This window comes from Cololabis saira, chromosome 2 (genome assembly GCF_033807715.1).
Source record: "Cololabis saira isolate AMF1-May2022 chromosome 2, fColSai1.1, whole genome shotgun sequence".
NCBI lineage: Eukaryota > Metazoa > Chordata > Actinopteri > Beloniformes > Belonidae > Cololabis > Cololabis saira.
The window spans coordinates 20,888,270-20,910,735 of NC_084588.1; positions in this window are offsets into that span (position 1 = coordinate 20,888,270).

The following is a 22,466-nucleotide window of genomic DNA, read 5'->3' on the forward strand; positions in this document are numbered from 1 at the left end:
GAACGTTTGTTTGTGTTAACACAATGCCAAGAAGAAAACGCATGTGCAAATAATTGTGAATACGCTGTTGTTGCTGGTGATCAATCTGATGTAAACTAAGTATTTCTTTGAAATATCCTAAAGTGTCTTATTCAATTCAGTTAAATTCAATTGTATTTATATAGTGTCTATTACAACAGAAGTTGTCTCTAGGCACTTTCCGGAGACCCAGAACATGCCCCCGGAGCAATTATTACATAAACAATACTAAAACTTACATAATTACACAGGGAAAACGGGTAGTCCCAAATAGGCTATAACAGATTAACCAAATCTGAATGGCAGAGAGGAATCATTGCTCGAGTAACATCCATTGTGTTCTGCCTGATGGTGTGTAATGCCGACATGCAGTCCATGGCAAAAGTCTAACTGGGGGAGCCCTGCTGTCTGTCACCCTCACCTCCTGCTGAGAAGGCCTGTGCATGCAACCCGGGAGGCTGGTTGAGGAGTCGGAGGAGACAGACGGCAAGGGAGAGAGAGGGAAAATTAAGTTAGAGCAAATGGGACATCAGGCCATATCCATCTTCCCCATCCTCTTATGAATATGTAAACCAGACAGGTCAAGTAGGCATCAATGACTCTCATCCTCCTGGAATTCGAGGCAAGAGAAGAAAAGGGCAGAATGAATGAATGAATGAATGAAAAAAAATTTATTGGTCACCACCAAGCATATACACTTAGGTCACGACCAAAGGGGCAGGGCTGAAGCCTCGGCTTATGAATGCCCCCCCTTCTTACATATAAATATAAATGAATACAACAAATGAATAATAGCTAACAACAACAAAAAACATATGCATATTTACATGCATACCTAACTACTTACGTACGTACATACGTACCTACACATATATCCATACATGTACATACATATATATACGAGCACATTACATATCCACATACATATGTACACTACACATGCATACACTTACATACATTTACAATGAATGGAGTGCTCCCTGATGCTTTCATCCAATAATGGCTGATCTCTGTGGCACATTATAGATGTCTTTTGGGTGTGCGTATGTGTATGCACAACGAGTGTCCTTATGCATGTTTCTGTGTCAATGGAGATCCTGCCAGTCATTTATTTAATATAACGGCTCATTGAAAATTAACTTTTCAATAACCCGCCTCTCTTGTCTAACTATGGAAACTCGGTGGAGAAAACCCACAGAGCTTGTGACGTTCCGTCATTCTTTTCAGGGAGAATAGGGTTGTGGTTTCTCTGTTTTCGTGCTCCCCCTCAGATGGTGAGAAAACCGTGATAGGATGGTCAGGCCAAATCACTCGTTCCCTTTTGATTTACATCAATGCTGCTATTATTTTTATGTCAGTGAGCAAAACATTGGCGCAGCATCAGTGACAGAGCATTCCTCACAAGTCCTTTTAATGGTACAAGAGAAAAAGCTAGTATTTTTGTTGCAAAAATCACACAAAGCACACCCAAAATGAATGTGCTTGATCAAAGAGCGAATCGAGGTGAGCTCATTCAATGCTCTTACTTAACATTTTTCTTTTTGCATCTTTTAAAGGTTTGTCAGTGCAGCAGTTTGGTGAGCTATAATCCAACGGTCAGCGTTTCTATGCCAATACTTGATTTGAGCAGAGTTGTAAAATATTGAATTGCAATCAACACGGCTCCCTCTCCCTTTATTACTTATATTATTAACAAATCCTCTGTAAATACATTTCTATAAAACTAAGGGGTTTTGAAAAATTAAACTTTAAAGGGAAGATGTTGTAAACTGACAGCTGTTTGTCTATTTGTAGTTTATCCGTCCCTTTAAAATATTCAGGAAAATAAAGACTTTAAACATTTAATTTCATTTTTCAATACAGGGTAAAAAAAAAGGGGACAAAAACATAAGTGTTGTTAGATTACATCGCGTAACTTTCCCTGAACGAAGAACTTGTGTTTAACAATTGCTGGGCAGTGTAGACGCAGGGGGGTGTTATTGCCATCCTGGTGCCTGAAGCTGAGTTGAAAGAAAGGAAGTGGAGTCTGGAGGTGTTATCGAGTGGTCCTGCAAAACATGACCGCCCGCTGTCTGTTTGTTTGGCCTTGCTGGCTTCACCAACATCAGAACAGCTTGCTAAGGCAAGGCTGGGTGCAGGAGGTTGAACAGGTGCCCGATCCATGCTACCCTGAATAGCAATTGGATCTGTGGAGTCCCACATCCTGTAGCACAAATCGAATAATGGCCAGTCCTCTGCCACTCCTGGCCTTGTGGTTGTTGACTACATGGAGCTTAATGTATTTCTTAGGTTGTTCAACTTGTTAATGACCTGAGCGTCATTTGTTGGAAAGCAACGGTCTGTCACTTTAGTAGCCAGTTGCTCGAACGATGGATCAATTTTCAAGGTTCCCGAAACATTCCAGTTTGGGGCGTTTTTTGGCTCTGAGGCCAAGAAGCTTGCGGATCTCCTCGTCCTCGTTATCAGCAAAACCTGCCAAGGTACCGATCTATTTACATCAGACCATGGCTGGGTTCAAGTGTACCCTCAGAGATGGAGAGCTAGCTCACCACCCAACACCATGTCAGTTAATGTAAAAAGGACTGGCAACACCCTCATTGGGGTAATAAACACGGAAAATTCCACAATGTCAAAAGGTGATAATGACTAAACTGCTCATTGAAATGTTTGAATGGACTCACAGTAAAGCCCAAACATACGATAAATTAATGGAGACATTCGGCTAGTTGTTCTGTCTATAATCAGTTTGGATGTTTTTGAAATGGAGGATTACCATTAAAGAGGGAGCAAAATCACTTATCTGTATCCTTATGACTAATGACTATTAACCATAAATTTAGAGAACCACAGAGTATATTTATGGAGTGTATCCTTGTCATTGGTTGTAAATATCTCCCCCTAAATAAATGTAATTTCCCATCAAGGTAATGAATATGCTTTTCTTTACTAGAACAGCCTTTGCACCTCCCAGAGCTCTTGTACAAGTGACAAGGTAATAACAGGAGGATGAGTGGCTCCCTTGCAAAAGTTAGCTTCATATTAAGTACATCGGAATCAAGACGAGGATATCTGCAGTCCTGAGGAGGTCAAAAACGCATTTCATTATTTTTCTCTCATCCTTTAATCCTCTTCTACCTGATGCAAAAAGCTGTGTTGAAGAGTAGGTGTGCACACGTGCACGACTGGCCAGCAGGAGCCCTCACTTCATACCGATGCACGACATCACTCTGCCGGGATGCTGTGCTTGTGTGTGCGGATAGCTCCCTGTGGAGGAGGAAACTCAGCAATGGCAAACAGAAAATGGAGAACAGAGGACAGATAAGGGTACAAGTGTGAAAATGAAAGTGGCAAAGACACAGTACGGACACTTTTTGCAACAATGTCATCTTAATCCCTCGTCAGGGACTGAGCCTGGGTTTACAGCAGGATTACAGCTCAAGACCAATTATTACCTGAGGGACTGAAGGAGAATGGCAATGTCAGGCATCGCATCAGCAACATAAACCTGATGTGACAGGCGTGCAGTAACTTGAGCCATAACAGGTCAGCATATGGTCAAAATAGTGGTGAGCTGGCAGTGTGTCAGGTAGTATTAGCTGAAAGTCACTAATGTAATAGTCAGCTCCATCACACCTGTCAATTCCTGCCAATCGGAGTGAAGCCCAAATCCTCACACAGGGTTCTTCTTATTTGCTGTGTGCGTGTGCTTTTGTGCATAACAACCACACAGCATGAGATCTTTGCGTTCCTGCTTCACAGCATTATTCCTGTTTCTGTGTTTGACTCCAACACCTCGTGAAAAGTAAATGGGACTGTAAGAAATTTCATAGAGCCACAGTTGGTAGAGAACAGAAGTAGCCGTCAGTAGGGGGGAGCCTTTTTTATATTCTGGTGTTCTGGCTGCCTTGACTCAAGGGTAATGTATGCAGACTCATGGCCAGCCTGGACACATGCAGATAGAGGGGTCCTCTCTTCTGCAGCATATCCAACAACACATTAGGCGCTTCTTTGTCACATTGAAACACTATCATTCACTAAGCATATTCACCCATTGTGTCAAGTGTCTCATGAGAACAATTGGCTAATCAAGTAATCAAGAATAAGTGTGTATTAATTAGGTAATTAGAAATCACTGAATCCAAAATAAATCTGCATTAAACACAGTTCTCTGATTTATCTTTGTATTATCTCTTTTTTTATTGAATGAATAAATGAATTTGTTTTAATGGGTAAGCACAAGCTTGCTCCACAAAACAAACAAATCCATCCAAATGTGTGACAATAGCATTAAATGCACTTATTATGGAAGGATATGAAACCTATTTTTACATCTGCATAAAATAAGATATATTTGTCCTTGATTAAAGTAGTGTCTCATGTTCTAGACAATATTTAAGTCGCTAATATTGGACGTTTGTTTTCAAAATCAGCTGTTTTATTAATCTGTCAGAACCTGAACTTGCAGGACTTGAATGAGCATCAGTACACCCTGTACGACTGAGAGAAATGATCAGTTGAGGCGCTCACCTGAGGGAGAAATGCTTCACACTTGGTCAGCATCCCATTGTGTCAGTTCTGAACATGCAGGGTACCCATGAAGTATCACCTTTGGATGTGAAAGATCTTCCAAGCAGACATTGTGCTCGTTGTGGTACATGTCACCATGGCAACATGAATTATGTTAGTGAAGCTTTCCACTATAAAATGTATTTTGTTGTATTTAAAAATCAAATTATGATACTTAAAAAATGGTATGTAACAATTGCAAAGATGCATTTCATTATTATTTTTTATTTAATTAGGGCCCAAGCACTTACAGTGCGAAGGCCCTATTGTATCTGTAGGAGATGTCTTTTATATATTTTTTTTCCTCGTTTTTATTTTTCTTCCGATGAAATGAGGGCCTTTTTGCCCCCCTAAACGTGCCCCAAAAGTCACCAAATTTTGCACGCAAGCCAGGCCTGGCGAAAAATTTGATATTTAATGGTTTGCATTAATGGGCGTGGCCTAATGGCTCAGCAGCTTAACCCCTAGAAAACTTTGTGCCTCAAGCCCCACAATACGGTTTGACGTACATGCACGAAAATCGGTACACACCTGTATCATGTCGCAACTTAAAGAAAAGTCTCTTGGCGCCATGGGCGAAACCGAACAGGAAGTCGGCCATTTTGAATTAATCGAGTAATTTTGGCGCAATTTATGCCATTTCTTCGGCCGCTTCTTCGCCCGAACCGTAACGTGCACCCAGGTGTGTTATACATCAAAATGTGCGTCTCGATCCTGCGACGATGCGCATTACTTTTCTCATTTAAAGCGTTACCGTGGCGACGCTAGTCGCCAAAAAGCGGGCCCCCCCCTTCATCTGATTGGTCCATATTTGATAGTTTCTACTTTCTGCCATAACTTTTGAATGGTTTGACATAAAGACTCGTGGGTGGTGTCATCTGACTCGGTTTTGAGTACTTGACCTTCATTGGTGCAAATTAGCCCCGCCCCTTCTTCTGATTGGTCGACATTTGATAGATCCTATTTTCTTCCATAACTTTTGAATGGAGAATAGAGAGTCGTGGGTGGTTTCATCGGATTTGGTTTTGAGTCCTTGACCTTTATTGGTGAAAATTGCATGCGCGAGGGTCCGTTCATTGCTGCTTGCAGGTTTAATTATTATTTTATTTGCACAGCAGATTCTTTAACAACAATACACAGATAATCAGTGTTGTGCATGAACGCGTTCAAATGAACGCGTTCATTGAACACGTTCATTTCTGTGAGAACGTTGAACTGAACGCAACATATTTACACATAAAGAACTTGAACGTGAACTTGTTCATTCTGCAGATCATGAACTGGAATTTGAACTGTTCAGATTATGTGAGTTGCAGCTTCAGTGTTTAGGTCCAATTATTACGGAATAATCCTTCTTATTTCACCAGCAGCGGCGCACACATTTAAAATGCTCGACGAGCCCGTTGCAATCTTTACGAATGAAGGCTGATTTATGGTTCCGCGTTACACTAAAAAAACTGAAAAACCATGCACTGAAAAACCATGGGAGTGGCATGATGTTGACTCGGTGATGATTGCGTACACTGATTTAATGTCTATTGGGACCAAACAGACCTCCTTCTATCTCAATCCCTGTCTAGTTTGCTTTTTGTGTGCTTTGTCTTTGCTTCTTTTTTTTTTTTTTTACCAGTAGTCCTCTTTTTAACAATTGGTAGTTGGCAAACACCACAAGGGATTCGCTACAGTCATCAAATGGCATGGAGTGGTAGTTTACAAGGTTAATGGATTCTCCCAGGTCCAGCTCTGTATTGGAGAGTTAGGGTCTGAAAGAGCCAAAGAGAATGTTGGCCCTGTATCAGATCCAGCCTCCAAGGTTATCACTCAGAATCTGTCTAAAGAAAAACTGCCTATATTCCTTAATTTACAATACCTAATGGTAATGAATTATTTCAGTGTATAATAAGTAATATATAAAAAGAAAAAAATCCAAATAAACACAGGATGGCTGAAAGGAATGAAACTGAAATTGTAAAACGGTAGCCCTCAGGTTGGTCTACGAGGAATACGAGTCCCATACCTTTACCTCACCTCCTTACAAGGTCTGTGTTATTTGCAGATAAGCGAGCCATGCACAAAGATGTTTCCTTTTCAGTCTTTTCTTTTCGTTCATCCAGTGACTGGGTTACAGACGTGGAAGGATACTTGACAATATGCAGCTACCGAGCAGGTCCCTGTGCATAGTCTTTGTTTAGTGCTACCATAACGCCCAAGCAGTAAAGATTTTCTAATTGCTGCTGTTTGTAAATGGAGTGAGGGAAACCAGGTTTTGCAATGAATACTGTGTAGCTGCAGGAGACAGAAAGTGATGATTATGAAATGAACATTGAAAAGATTGTGGAGGCTGTTCCAATGATTTGATGATACCATAATTAGCATTAGGTCGGGGACTGGTGATGGAGGTGGCAGGGGAAGAGAAACTCAGGGAAAAGGATACAAAGGTGGAGAGGAAGATGATTTGAAATGAAGAGAAACAGACAAAAGATGGTGAAGGAGAGACAGTGAGTGAGTTTTTCAGAAAGGGAGACAGCAAAGAAGTGAAGAAATGGAGTGGCAGTAGAGAGTGGGGGGATAAGACAAAGGAGATGGGAAGTGTGGGAGGATGTTCATTAACTAAATGAGGATAAATTGTCGGGATGACTGTCGGCTAGTGAGGTTCCTTAGCTTCAGAAATGTTTTATGTTACAAAGGAAAGCTGTCAACCTACCAAGAGGCTCTCAGCTGCAGATGCAGAATATTAATATCAGAATAATAAAATACAATAATTTACAAACCATTTCAACTTTATACTGAATCGCTGTTTGTACAAAGAAAACATATCAATTGAGTGTGAGAAATATATTTATTTTTTCTTGAATATAAAATATTTGTTCTTCTTAATTGTTTTTCTTGTTTTCTCAAATTTGGGGCATGGACAAAACAATTGTGTTCAAAAATTGTGTAATGATGATCAATGAGGCATTAGTATTATTTCACATAAAAAGGACATCCCAAAGGGTTTGACATTGATGCGGTAAAGATCTGGCATATTGTGTGTATGTGTGGGGGGAATGTCACACTGATGTCAAAATAAGAAATATATTCCCAGGACTGACTTAGGTAGGAGCACTGGATGATAAAATGGGTAAAAAATCGGGGTCGTCCACAACCTCAGAATTTGACAAATATTCAGACATGTTTCAAATAACTAACAGTAAACTAACAGTAGCGAACTCCAGCTGTACACAGAGCTGTGTCTGGGATGCGCGCACAGAGATGACGTCATGCAGGTGAGAGGTCTTGTTTACAAACTGATTTATTTGTTACACACACAGCCCCGGATGTAGACAACAGGTCCTGGAAGATGCACAGAAGCAGATCTAGTGATTCATAAAAGAAATGAACGAGTTTCGCGGCAATCATGTGTTATTTAGACGCTGCATCGTCTGTACGTAGCATAGACAGAGTAACGGAGTAAATGAAGCAGATACTCATCAGCAAACCACAAACATACAAAAAGTAGGATAACAGGTTAATATCACAGTGTGTTCAAAGCAAATGAATAAAAGTGTTTTTAAAAACAGGAAGAGAAGATGCCTGTCTTACACTCAACGGTAATTTGTAATTTGTTCCAAAGCTTGGGGGTAGCAGTGGCAACACCATAAATATTATCAAAGTTAAAGTGGACATTCTGAAAGATTGTAAACCCCCCCTTTAAATAAAACCTCAATATAATGTAGTTCAGAGTCTCCTGAGACGTTGCAGCTACCAGGTGCAGCTATACCAGGTGTACTTAATAAAGCGGCCGGTGGGTGTATGGTACTGTATATGAGCTGGAGCTGATAAACAACACTGAAAAAATCAATTTGACCTAAAATGATGAAGAAGCAGTTAGAAATGTCTCGAAGCAAATACTATGATACCCACCAATTACATTTGGCCACCCTAAACAGGCCTGTAGTAACATTTCTGGCAAGAAGCACATTGGGGAGGTTACAGTACAGGGTCCCCGGCTACGGCAGACACTTGTTGTTAGTTCGATGTAAAAGCATAATCCATCTGTAACACAGCATAGATGTGTCATGCAGGTGTTCAACAAAAAAGGAAGCAAAGCAAAGACAAAAGATACAGAATGTCTCAACAACCCACATATCCCAAAACAGATATATTAAAGGAATGGAATCTCTAAAACCGCTTGGCTTTTGGTGGAGTCAGTCAGGTTAGCTGTGCAGCACAGGAGGTCATTGATTGATAGTACATGCTATGAAGGAACAACTTCTTATATGTTAGAAATCCTGGCCAGCAGTGCCTGTGGTTCCTGTAGTTGGTCAACAAGTTTCTTTTAAGTTCTTTTGCTTCGTCAGTACCCTGTAATGGACACTGTTGATCCCAGCTTTTTGCCCTGATAGAAATGAGACAGGATTCATTAGACCCCCTGGCCGTGAGGAGGGCGAGGCGTGGATGGATGGATAGATGGCTTTTTCCTCAAATGTCAGCCTCATTTTGTTGTCTCTGTTTGGGTTCACCTCTGATCTCTCTTATGTGTGTCTTATTTCCTCTCCACTATATGTACATATATGTGATTTTCCTTTTTCCCAATTATTGATGCAAATATAGTGCAATAGTATGAGTTTCTTTCATCTGCGTTTTCCCTCAGAGCCATATTAAACCGTTTAAAATATCTAACTCCCTAATACTCGTTGACTCACATCGAGCATTTGTCAGATCTTCACTCTGTGTTCAGGATTAACCTAATTCCACCGTTATGAAAATTAAAGTTTGAATATTCCCGTGGTGCCCCTCAAACAAGTTTTTGCCTCTTTACTGTCATGTCATGCTGCCCTTGAAAGACTTAGCCTCTTCTTTTCCCTTTTTTTCCCTCCCCCCCTCATCAGCGAATGAAGGGAAGGTCCATTCTGTTAATGAAAGAGAGAAGGATGCTTACGTGAAAGCAAGACTTGTGACAGCCAGTTAATCCTCCTCTGCCTGTGTAACTACTGCTCCGGAGACTTTTATATGTCAGCTAGCATTATACGGTAAATAGCTTATCTTGAGGCAAAGAGCTGAGCAGCACATACTTGTGGAAATTCAGCAGCAACAATAATTGTGTGCATTAATGTTGTACTAATTGAACGCTTATCACTTTTGCTGCCATGAATGAGTTTGTTATTACTGGATTTCAGCTGAAAACTCACCAGCGAAACTAGGGTGCAGGAAGCCTTAAGATGCACAATTTTTTTTATACGACTTGTAGAGGATTCTCAAACAGAGAGAGGCACGTCATGCATTTGATGCTAACTCATACCTCGGTCCAGTTGCAGGTTTGGACATAATTGACATGTTATAGGATGTCCTTTGTCCTGTTCTCCATATCTCCCAGTGTTCTGGGGCATGTTGTTTCACTTAGATCCTAACAATCAGCTTTGACTTTCTCTATGATAAATCACCAAATTGAGACTTTCTTTTTTTCCCCCATGTTTAGCTCTCACTTCATTTGTCTCTCCTTCTTCTTATTGCTCTTTAAGGTAGATTCAGTCATTACTGCTGCCTGTTTGTTAATCTTCTGGAAAGCTGAGAGCGAATTAAATGCAACAAGATGGAAAAGTATGGCATCAACTCAATGACCAAATGTATTGTGAATCAAAACCCCAAAATTTGAGAATCGCAATCCGAAATCTAAAAAACCAAAACCCAAAATCTGTAATCAAGAAATCAAATCTTTAACCAAGAGTGCAATCATCTTCCTGTTACACTTTTTCTTTTCTTGCCATCAGTTCTAAAAACATCTGTTTTTGAACCATCTTTCTTGGTTGCGCTTCTTTTTGAGGTTGAAATCCATAAACGATTGTCAAATTAGAGCTGCATCAATCTACAAGGCGGGACATAGCCGAGATGTAGTAGATCATTGGCTACTCAATGAGTCTGCGTCTTATGTCAGACACATTGAGTTGGAGTGTAAAAAACTTGTCGTGATCATGAAAAACCAGCACGCAGTGGTAAGTTGTTTATTGTCTGCCCCTATCTTTCTCGTATATAATAAAGTTGTTAATGTCACTGACCCCTTTGAATAACCCAAATTTGCTCATATTCGGGTTTTTAAAAACCCGAATATGACCCCTGGGTTACTCCTTTTAAAACCCTAATATTTGGTCATGTAAACAACAAACGGAATATCCCGATCAAACGGAACATGAATTTGTTTTCTGCGCATGCTCTTTTCGCAAGGAATCTTGGTCTTCCGAGTCCAGGAAGTTCTTATAAACACGGAGAAACGCAAGACCACGCCACACTTTTGGAGTGAGGAGGAGACTAATATACGACAGTCGGGATAGCGAGATTTACAAGAAGGTGAGCGAAAAGTTGCTCGAAGCAGCATTTGTTTTGAATTTGGATACAGGAAGAAAAAGCGGAAATGACGGGAATTGCGTCATGATGTTCTCCGCGCGTCGCTGGTTTGATCGAGATATCCGAAATGATTAATTATCATGTAAACGGAATATTCCGAACGTTTCAGTAACCGTAATTTTAGCAATAACCCAAATTTTGACTGCATGTAAACGTAGTCACTGATAAAGTTACCTCTGTTGATGTTGACATGAGATTCTGAGAAGGACGGTTCAAAAACAGAGATGGTAACACAAGTGATAGCGAGAAAAGTGTAACCCAAAAAGATGATTCCACTCTTGGTTGAGGATTTTGATGTCTTGGTTAAACATTCTGGGTTTTGGTTCTCAAATTTTTTTAGAAAGCAGTAGAAAGGTTAACAAAATATCCATTCAATTTTGGTACAGATGTAGATGAATGAATGAATCTGCTACTGCCCAGTGAAATATTGGCTTTTCATTTGGAATTAAACATCTTGATGTCCCTGTACATAAGTGCAAGCTTAAATTTATCTGTCCAACCCCAAAAATATAACTATTCATTAGGTTCATACAGACCACAATAAATATGACGGGTCTGCTTGGGAGCTTTGTATTTCTTTCTAAATATTTCCTGCTACTACATCTTCATTCATCATTTTCCAGCTGGATGGAAAGAAAGCTTTACATAACGCCTTTAAAACCTACTGTAGCTCAACCTTTATCAGTTCCAACTCACATAAGATGTGCTTCATTTGCTTCCATACACGTATAAAACAATTGACGATGCACTAAGTCAAGTGGCCCTTCGGTTTCTGAAGCAGTTTTGAAGCCGTTTTTTTCTCGTACGAGCTCAGCCATGTTGCTTAAGAAGCTGATGGGAACATGGCCACGTATGTCAATCAATGTTAGCTTTGATTAGCATCACATGGTAGCGTGTACCAATGGAGAAATGATAATGGCCAGCCATTGGCCAAGCTGACTGTCAATCAATCATACTAGAAATAAAATGGATGGTTTATATAAATTCACCTGTCATGGTATGAACAAATACACCCCCCTCAGAGTGGCCATGGTTGGAATTTTTTAAACTATCCTGTAAATATGTTTGCTGCTGCTCTAAAGTTCAACATTTTAGCATTGGAATCAATGTATATTGAGTCAAATCTTAGTTCCGCATGAACCTCAACCCGTAAATCAGATGGTTGAGAAACAACAAACAAACAAGTACAAACCCCAAATATAATTTAGGTTTCACAAATAGTCCACACGTGTAGTTGCTACATGGAAGAATTTTAATCATTCAATCATGCAAAATTTAGTCACAGGTTATACAAGACATGTACAGTACTGAAGTTAACCAGATTCAGACCAGCCAAAAGAAAAATGTTCAATACACAGTTTAACACATTGTGGATTTTCCAAGTTTTCACAGTTTGTCAGTTTCCACGGACTCTGTTCACAAAGGGGTTTCTTACTGAGTTGATTTTTCCATAAAACATGCCTCCTAACAAGCTTCTTTTAATGCAGTAATATGAGTTAATGACATGACAAAAGAAAAGGGAAATTTTATTAAATTTAAGGGAAACAATATAAGCTTTCTGCAATCAGTTTCAAAGTTTCAAAGTTTATTTAGACGGGACAATGCATATTAATTAACACTACATTAAGCAGTTTGAAACACTACAATATAAAAAGGTGTATTACATGGTACTGCAGACAAGCAATTCATTTCTTTCTTTTAGAGCATGAAAGTATTTAGAAACTGAAATGGTGACAGAAATTGCTGTGAAATGAAGATACAAAAAAAAGCTTTAGAGGGCTTATGACAAAGGAAAGATTTGACTATTTTACATCCCTGAGATATTCCATGTGTAACGATGGTGTAAAGTAATCACAAACTAGTACTACACTTCTGGACTGGCTTCAGATAGGAGCGGAGGTCACCTCCTGGTTCTGTTGCATAATTTGCTACGAAATGCTATGCAAAACGGACAATGTTTTATTGCTCTGATTCAGTCTTTTTTTGTCCAGATTGGGGCTCTCTCCTTTATTCGGTGGAAATACATCAAAGTGTGGTGTACTTCTTTCCATTTAAATATGATTGATTTTCTATGGGGTAAAATCTGTTTAAAGATTATTGATTTTCTATGGGGTAAAATCTGTTTAAAGATTATTGATTTTCTATGGGGTTTGAGTGATGTCAGTTGTGCCTGAAGGCAAAACTACGGTGAAAAAGTCAGAGATTGCTCTTTTATTGCCCTGATTTCACTCGCTTGGTCTCACAACTGCTCATCATTCATTCTCGAGTCTATTTGACCATCACAGCTTCTGGTTTCTGCTGTCTTATCAGCTCATTTAAAGCCACTTGAATCTGACCTTGAATTCTGTGTTCACAAAGAGTAACAACTATTTATGTGTCAAACATAATCTTAACACATTTTATGGGCCTCTGTGGAAATCAAGCTTGAGATAGACACTGAAAGGTGGAAACAACATGCAGGCACACTCGACCAGTCAGAAATGCTGAGTATCGGGGTGTCAAATAGCTTCCCTGGTGAGCAACTGCCCCGTGTGCTGAGGCTGCACTCCTCATGCAGCGGACTTGGGTTCAAGTCCTGGTTTGTGGCTCTTTCCTGTGGGATCTCTTGTTCTCCCTCTGCCCTCATGTCCTGTATTACAACTGTCTATAAAGGCCACAAGAGGCACAATAGACAAACAAATAAATAAGCAATAATATCAATAAAAATGGAGTATTCAATTAAACAAAAGTCACCTTAAGGCACTTAAAGCAAACAAGTACAATGCACTACAATTAAAAACAGTCCAAGTCAGCTCAAGTATATTCCCTTTTTAGTTTAATTGTGATCAATTTATAATCAAATTAACTCCACATAAGTTAGTATCCAAAATTCAGAAAATAAACAAGCTTGCTAAGGAGCTCTGCAAACGAATAATGATTTAGAGCTATGTCAAATGTGAACAATGAATCTCCATTAATCTCTTATACTTGCATATGACCTTTATCTGCCATGTTGTACTTAAGAGAATCGTGTGTAGTGGAAGTAATAATCCTGTTGTAAAAACGTAACATCAGATTGATTCATCTTTGGTTTGAGACTGAATCTGGTGGCATCTGCTGCCACGTATGTCAGATCAGGGCTCTTGCTCACATGATTTACAACTACTCCGGGCTGTATAAAAATCGTTTGAAACTGGTTGGTGAGGAACTATTTTTGAAAATGATTAAGACAAGGGATTTAATCTCCCTTTTCTCTGATTTTTTTTATTTTGTTTTTTGTTGAAAAGTTTTAAAATGTGAGATAAATAAATGATTTTGGGACATTCAGGACGTGCTAGCATAAAATTTGTCCTATTTCTGAGCTCCGCTCCTTTGGTATTTACCATGCTCAGTATGCAAAGCGTGAGCGGCTTTAGATTACAACTGTTCGTGCATGTGCAAGTGTGTGTGTCAGTGTGTGATTGGTAGGGATGTGGGGGTGGGGGGTGTAACTGCCCTTATTGGTAATCAAGTGACATGGAGATCTTTCCTGCAGAAGGAGAAAATGGCAGACTGCGCTCACCCTCCCCCAGCCTCTGCTGCACACTGTGATTTATGTGATTTATTAGCAGGCCCCCACTGGCAGGGCCCATCATCTGAATTATAACTAAGGATTAGGCCCCAGGCTAGTGGTTGGACCGCAAAGGGAAATTGACCATGTGTTTGGCTGTGGTGTATTTCCTGTAAACTAGATTACAGAACACATGCAGAGCAGCACAAATATAAGAGACGGGGATTCACAAAAATCATGCTTATACGCGCACATGAAGATTAAACGCTCTCTGACGTGCACACCAGTATAAAACCGGCCTGTAAGTACTGGGCATGCAGCTGTGCAGCTTAGATCCTGAACTTGCCAACACATCCACTCACTTGTTATGAGGCCAGCATTAACAAACACGTCCAGATAGATAGAAATAGTGCTCTTAGAGTATCACACATGGATGCAAAAAATATTGTATAGCTCCAGAGACTGTCACAGTCATGTGCATAAACTTAAAAGCCGAATTGCCAGTGACACACATGAAATTCATGTTTGGGTCAGCTGTTGCTTAGACATGGCCCGGGGCAGTTTTCATATGCTATACAAGGCTTATTTCCACTGTCGTAGAGTAATTGTGCAATCTGAAATGGCCTTGAGCATTAATATACAGTAACCCAATATAAACAAACAGACTGACAGCAGTTGTCTTGTTCATATTTAGTTGTTTCGTAGAAATTATTGCAGTCTAATATCACATTGCATCTGTTTCCTCAGAGTAAATACTGTGATTTAGCTTGTTTATTGTATGGATCTATGTGTTTGCACTGAATGTAGCACACCGGAAAGAGCACAGATCATAACATTACCTCCCAGCATCTCACAATTGTGGATTCCAATCATAAGAATCAATACACCCCTGTTGTGTTATGGACAATAGCAGTGGAGTCCCTTTTGTACTTAAAGAGTAGAAGCGATTCCATGAAGCCATTACCAGTTCAAGGGTAAGTCTTGTACGATCAATAAGAGTTCAGCACATATCGCTACCCTGTGAAGAAAAGTGACTCAGGAAAATCCTTTCCTGACTGCTGTGACTGTCAATGAATGCCAGAATTTGAGACTCACTCAGGATTGATTTTTTTTTTTTTTCTTGTCCCTTTTCAAAATTTCACTGCCTCGGATTCCTGCTACAATCCCTCTGATATTTTTGATTCTAATGTGTAAAGTATTTCTTGGATTGTTGCAGTGAAATGGGCCCTTTGATTATCAACAGGGCTATATCTTCTCTTCTGGCAAATGCGAATCCCTGTTGAACGCAGCAGCAGTGTTGATGTTGGATCTTCCAGCATGGATCAAAGCAGCCAGACCCTCCCCCTGACTGTCCCTCTCCTCCCCGCCACAGTTTCCTCCCACTCCTGCGGTTGTCTAATGCTGCTTTGCCCTGCATATTATCATTGCAGTAATTGGACTTGTTTGTTTGTAGCTTCTGTTTGTTTAGATTACGTTCGAAGCCTGGATTAATTAAATTGCGTCCTTGGTTGTCAGAGTCTGCATGCACGTGCAAACCCCACACTTGAGAAAAAAGTTACTTCACGACATCTGTAGTTTTGAAGGAAATGTGAGTCAGGCTCAGAATGACACAAAGGTAGGTTGATTTTGATAGGATTTGAAAATAGATAATTATGTTTATTTTACAGGTAGCATTTGTGTACAGCCTATATAATATACTCTTGAAAGCATTAAGTCAGCTACCTATATTTAACCTGTTTAAACTCAAAAGTTATCTGATATAATTAAGATATTGTCAACAATTAGCAACCCATTACCAACAGTTTTATGATAAAGCCATTCTACTGGATTGCACCCTTCAAAAGTCTTTGGGTTTTGCTGAGTTACTTCCACCCAATGACGCAAATTGAACTGCAACTGTGTCCATTTTAATTTCTCCACCTACTCAAGCACCCTGAAGTGTGTCTATGATATAGCCTGATGGACATGAAGGTAGTTACCCAACCATGAAGACCAAATAGAACCTTTTAACGGATAGCCTTTCCTTGTAAGGGTGCACATTGCATTTCTGAGGACTGTAATGACTTCTCATTGTAGTCCGTATTTGCATGCAGGAAATCTCCTGGCAGATGGGAGTGTGACAGAGCCATCATGCCTGTCCTGTGAGAGGAGGAAAGTTTTAAGACTTGCTCAGGAATCTCCTAAAAGTCTCCAAGACCAAGTCATGGTCTTGTTTATGGTCCATTGACATTATTATTGTGTAAGAATATGACACCTCCATGTGGCACTTGAGAGGAATTAGGCAGCAATAATTTGCCAACAAACAGCACCGGGAAGGCAGCTCATCTTGAACATTAAACCCACAAACCCTTTCAGTAACAAAGTTTAACATTTTCTTCCCTTTCATAAGGTAACAATTATGGTTCTTTATTTTGTGTACATGTAGCGCAGATCATGGAGCTTTGATCTCTGTATTCATGCGTCACTATGGCAAACCATGCCACATGTTTGCTTAGTACCAACTCTTGCGTATCTCCTTCCACTGCCCTTCTTTCTTGTCAGATACAAGCTCATGCAGACGGTAGCTTTAAAACATTACAACATCCTGGATGCAGCCAAGAAGCTAGACTGGGCCCTTTAAAGAGCATATTGCAGGTTAGAATTTTTTCAGAAATGATACCTGACCTTATGTGAAAATGACTATGTGAGTTAAAGTAGGATTTAATATGTTTTACAAGACATAAGGGCAGGTATTCAGAGGAAAAAGTGGCTGATTTTAGCCAAGCTCCTACAAACGCTTTTTTTTTCGAACACTGCGTCATATGACGCAGCACCAGGGAGCAGTCTCCACAGCTCTGCCCCATCTGACTGTGCAGACCCCGTACACGCGTAGCCGAGTATCAGCTAAACCGAAGATATTTACCTACGTTTGGACCTGTCATCCACATGAAAACGCAAATAAACGAATGTTTAAAAAAACTCCGGGCAAAGTGAAGATTTTTGAAAACTCTGTTTATGTAGATGCGTGTAGACAGAGACAACCCGGAGTTTTGCGTTTTCGAATGTCACATTATGCTCCAAAACAACAACAAATCTGCTCTGAGTCTGACGTCTAACGTGCGACCCAGAACTACAGATGATCCACCATCTGTCCTCCAAGCTATTTGTTAAATAAATGGTCTCTGCTTTTGACACCGTTACACCGACGCAGAGCCTACGCCGTAGGGTACGCGGCGACGCGTTAACGCGGCAGCTCCGTGGTGGGACACGGGGGGACTCGAGCTTGTTACCCGAGAAGGAGACGCCGCTCCCGGTGAAGCGGCGCCGCAGAGGCGGCCCGGAGGCCGGAAGACCGGATGATCTACAGGTTTGGAATGCTTATGAATGTGGTCGAAAACGCAGATCTTCGGTTATGTGTGGAAGGTTTTTTTTTAACAACGATGTAATGTGGATAAACGAAGGGGGGAAGTATTCGGTTTTAAAAATACCCGGCTATTTCGGATGCATTTAATCAGAAAAAAGAGAAGATAATAAGCCTGTTTTCTGTTTAGAAAGTACAAATGTAGACAGATTACAAGTACTCACCCGTTTTTAAGGAGTTATTTTCGGAGTTTCTTTCAGGAAGGCGCACGGGCGGGTGCTGCAGTGAATAAAGGCTGATTTATGGTTTATTTACGGTGTAGGGTACGCGGCGCACGCAGCGTTCGGTGCGTCGCCGCGTAACCTACGCCGTAGGGTCTGCGTTGGTGTAACCCGGACCCATAAATCAGCCTTTTAAAAAGCGAGTTTCAGCTGTCAATCAAAAGAACGTGGGGGGGCCTAACGGGTTCGTAACTTTTTCAGATGCGGAAGTAAAATACTCTCACAAAAACAACTCCAGAGGTCACTGTAGTATATATTTATGTGTATTTCAACATTATTTTCCTACACATTGATTCACAGGGGTCTCCAACCTGCAATATGCTCTTTAAAGGGGACCTATTATGAAAAACAAGTTTTTTCTTGCTTTAACATACTGTATATAAAGTGGTCTCCCCTCACCCTGCCAACACAGAGAAGGAGGAAAGCAACCAAATTCTGCAGTGTCTGTACAGCCGCCTGGAGGACCCTTCCAGTGTCATGTGACTTCTACGAGCCGTTCAGAATCGGCGCTGTCGTGACGTCAGGGCGCAGATAGATCTATAGGTCGGCCTCCGCTGTTGAAACCGCGCCCACAACTAACTCCGCCGGCCGGAGTTAGTGGCAGTGGCTGTTTGAACAGCGAGGGACAGTAAAAATTAGGTTTCGCATCGACACTTACCCTCATAAAAGGATCAGTACCAACAGTACGGACCCGGCAACTGCACATGAGTGAGCGGTAAGTGACGTTCATTTTTTATGTTATTTATATTTGTTTACAAGTATGATCTTTGAATGGGCTAAGTATTTAGCTCCGGTGTTACTCCGTGTTACGGAGCTCTATTAGTACCGTAATAAATCTTTTTCTGTTTATGGTTTCAGATCTTCCAAGCAATGCACCTGAAGCTGAACACCTTCAGAATAAATGCACGGTCCTTCCTTTAGCCAGCAATAGTGCATACATGTTATTTATATACACTTATACACTATATAAACTTATGTTATTTTATTTTTTTTAACAATAAAGTTGCCATTTGTGAAAAATCAGTGTTGTGATTTCTTTACAGTTAACATGATTCATTTGTCTTGTAACATAAGAAATGAAATGATGAGGAATCGGAGTAAATAACTGTGGTGTACCTGTTTAGAATTCAATTAAATCTTCCTGTGTGAAGACGAGGTGACTAAATGCTGATTTATGGTTCCGCGTTACACCAACGCAGAGCCTACGGCGTAGGGTACGCGTCAATTTAACGCAGAACCGTAATTCAGGCTTAAGATCCGTTTACACCGTGTAACTGCATGCGAGCGTCCGACTATCACGTCGAGCTGCGTGACATCGGACGCTCTCTGTCCACACTGAAACCGTTAAACTCGCGGCCAGTTAAGACAGTCTAATAGAAAATAAAGCAATGGAATTGATTTTGTCACTGAAGTTCGATCGCATCGCATGGGACACACTTTGTGTACGCAGCCACTGCTCTTCTTCCCGGAGAGGCTTTGTGTCCTCCCCTGCTACACGTCATTCAGGCAGCCAATCAGCGCAGAGCCTCATTATCATAGCCTCCCCACCCCTCAGAATCCCTCATAGAGAAGGAAGTTAGAAGCGCTAAAAATAAAGACATGGCCCACAGGCTGAATTTCTGATTTATGTAGAAAAAACAAGCTTTTGATTGTTTTTAAGACATTCAAAGCCTGTTTAAAATATAAATTAAATGCCATAATAGGTCTCCTTTAATGCTTTGTTTTTTGTTTCATACTTAAATAAATGAGATAATTCTTACTGATTAAACATCATTCTATGAGTGATGAAAATAATACACTAATTGCAATGGCTAAATGTAGTTTATGTACGCTACATCCTAACAGGTTAAGACAGCGGACTGGTTGGTTGGGGTCAGCTGTCTGGCAAAATTGCTTTGGCATATATTTTTGCACTGCTGTGTCCTCCCTCTGTCCTGCAGCCCAATCAATAACAGCTTCCACAAGGCCATCTGTGTGTGTTAGTGTCTCCAAGTGTGTGTATGTGTGAAGAAAAAAAAAGCCTTGCATTTACTTTATTTTCATTTCCTAGCAGACAATTTTAGACAATTTTATCTCAAGATGCCTCATCATCTGAACTCAATTTATTAAATAGGTCATTTTAAAAAAAGGTATTTTTTTATGTGTGCTTGAGAGATTTCTGCATTTCGAGTGACTGCTAACTCAAAAACACAGCTTTGTGGCTGCAACCACATTCACACTCCACAATGTCCCAGTCTGATACAATAATGATTTGTTAAAGATCAACTTTCAGCAAGTATTATTTGTATAAAAAATGTCATTTCTGAGGCCACACTGAAGCAGGAGACTTGATTGAGGCAGGACATAAACCGTTCAGTACGGATAGAACTGCAACTGTTAATGCTGACATTGAGCTCCAGAGGACAGGAAAAGCTAGCCCATATATGAAAACAACAAAAAGGAGACATCAACACCGTTTTATATTGTCACAAACATGAATTAACTTTTGCACAGTGGCACAGATGGTGTTGTTGGACTGCTAGCATTTTCATTTTAGATAATTGCAGCAACTGTCTAATGTTTGTGAAGCAACTTTATCAGTCACACTTTATGCAGTTGATATAGCTACTTTTTTCCCCTTGTTTCTTTTTTATGGCATAATGCCCAAGAAATGCAAAAAGCGGTGGAATGGACAAAATTATGTACTACTGTATTTGGTGTTGAGGAAAACTGGGGTAATGATTTGGATATTCTGTCCAGGATGGACAGATGCAGTCTACAGAGAAGCTGACCTGCACTCACTGCAGGGGTTTGGGAGCAGAGATACATGTGCAAAATTTGCGGTCGACTTGTTAGGTGTCCATAAGGTCTTTTGGAAAGTGGCTATCAAATAATATCTACTGTAGTTTTTCAAGTTGTGGACATGTGCATGTTTTATCATTCTTAAACATGAATATGAACTTTAGATGTGTTGAGGAGGAGAAAAAAACCAGCGAGAGCCAAGAAGAAAAGGGAGCGAGTCCATGATACCCTCTAACGTAGACTGGACTTGTCATACACTGACAAGCCTTAACTGACACTGAGTTCAAACTGAAACTGACACGTACTCAAGTAATTTTTGCAACCAAGTTGTGCAATCTTGCAGACAAACACCTCTTTCCCCCCGTAGGAGTCTGTCAAACAACAGTGAACACTACTGAACATCAAAACGTCACTACAGAAATGTAAAACATTTTTCTAAATGTCTGAAATGCTTGTAATTTTCATAGTGCATTTTATCATCTTCAGTAAACACATGAAAGAAAATGAGCACGTTAAATCATGCCATCTGGTAGTTTTCATGTCAGTTGTGTGCATTCCAATGACAGGTGATGCTCTTTCACAACTTTTATGTAACATTTAGTTCTAAAGAGCTCTTTTTTCCAGCAGTGGTTCCTACACAAATTGGTCCCCTAGACAATATAAGTTGAAATGAAAGTTTTAGTGTTGGGACATCTCAGATGATGATGGTGATGATGATGACACTTGCGCAAACACACAAAAAAGTTGCATGAATGTGTCCATCTCACTCATGTCACTTGTATTGGATACGTGTCCAATCTAGGATCACCTACTGACACACAATTCAGATCTAAAAGGGAGAACTGACAATCAAAATGTTGCATCCACATGGGCCTGAAGTATGGGTCACATCTACAAAAAAAATCATATTTTTGTCACTTCCGGCAGGTAGTGTGAGCAGCAATTTTGTTTTAGACCACCCAAGTCGTCGTCTTTTCCTTTCGGTTGCTCCCTTCAGGGGTCACAGCAAGTCATCCATCTCCATCTACCCCTGACCTCTGCATCCTCTTCTCCCACACCAACTAACCTCATGTCCTCCTTCACAACATCCATAAATATCCTCTTTGGTCTTCTTCTTCCTCTTTTCCCAATACACTCACTATCCCTCCCCATGTCCAAATCATCTCAGTCTACACTCTCTGACTTTATCTCCAAAACATCTAACATGTACCGTCCCTCTGATGTACTTACAGTATTCCTGATCCTCTCCATCCATGTCACTCTCAAAGAGAACCTCAACATTTTCATTTCTTTGACCTCCAGGTCCTGTCCTTTCCTTTGTGCCACTATGTTCAAACCATACGACATCACTGGTCTCACCACTGTCGTGAACACCTTTCCTGCTGATACTCTTTTATCATGCATCACTCCCAGCACTTTCTCCACCTGTTCCAAACTGGTATCAAACAACGCACCTTCAATTTCCAGCTTTAGGCTCATCACTATCTCAGAACATTCCTTACATACTCCTCTTGCAAGATAACTCTTACTCAATTTCTTTTCCCAGCAGCACCTTGATATATCAGCTTAA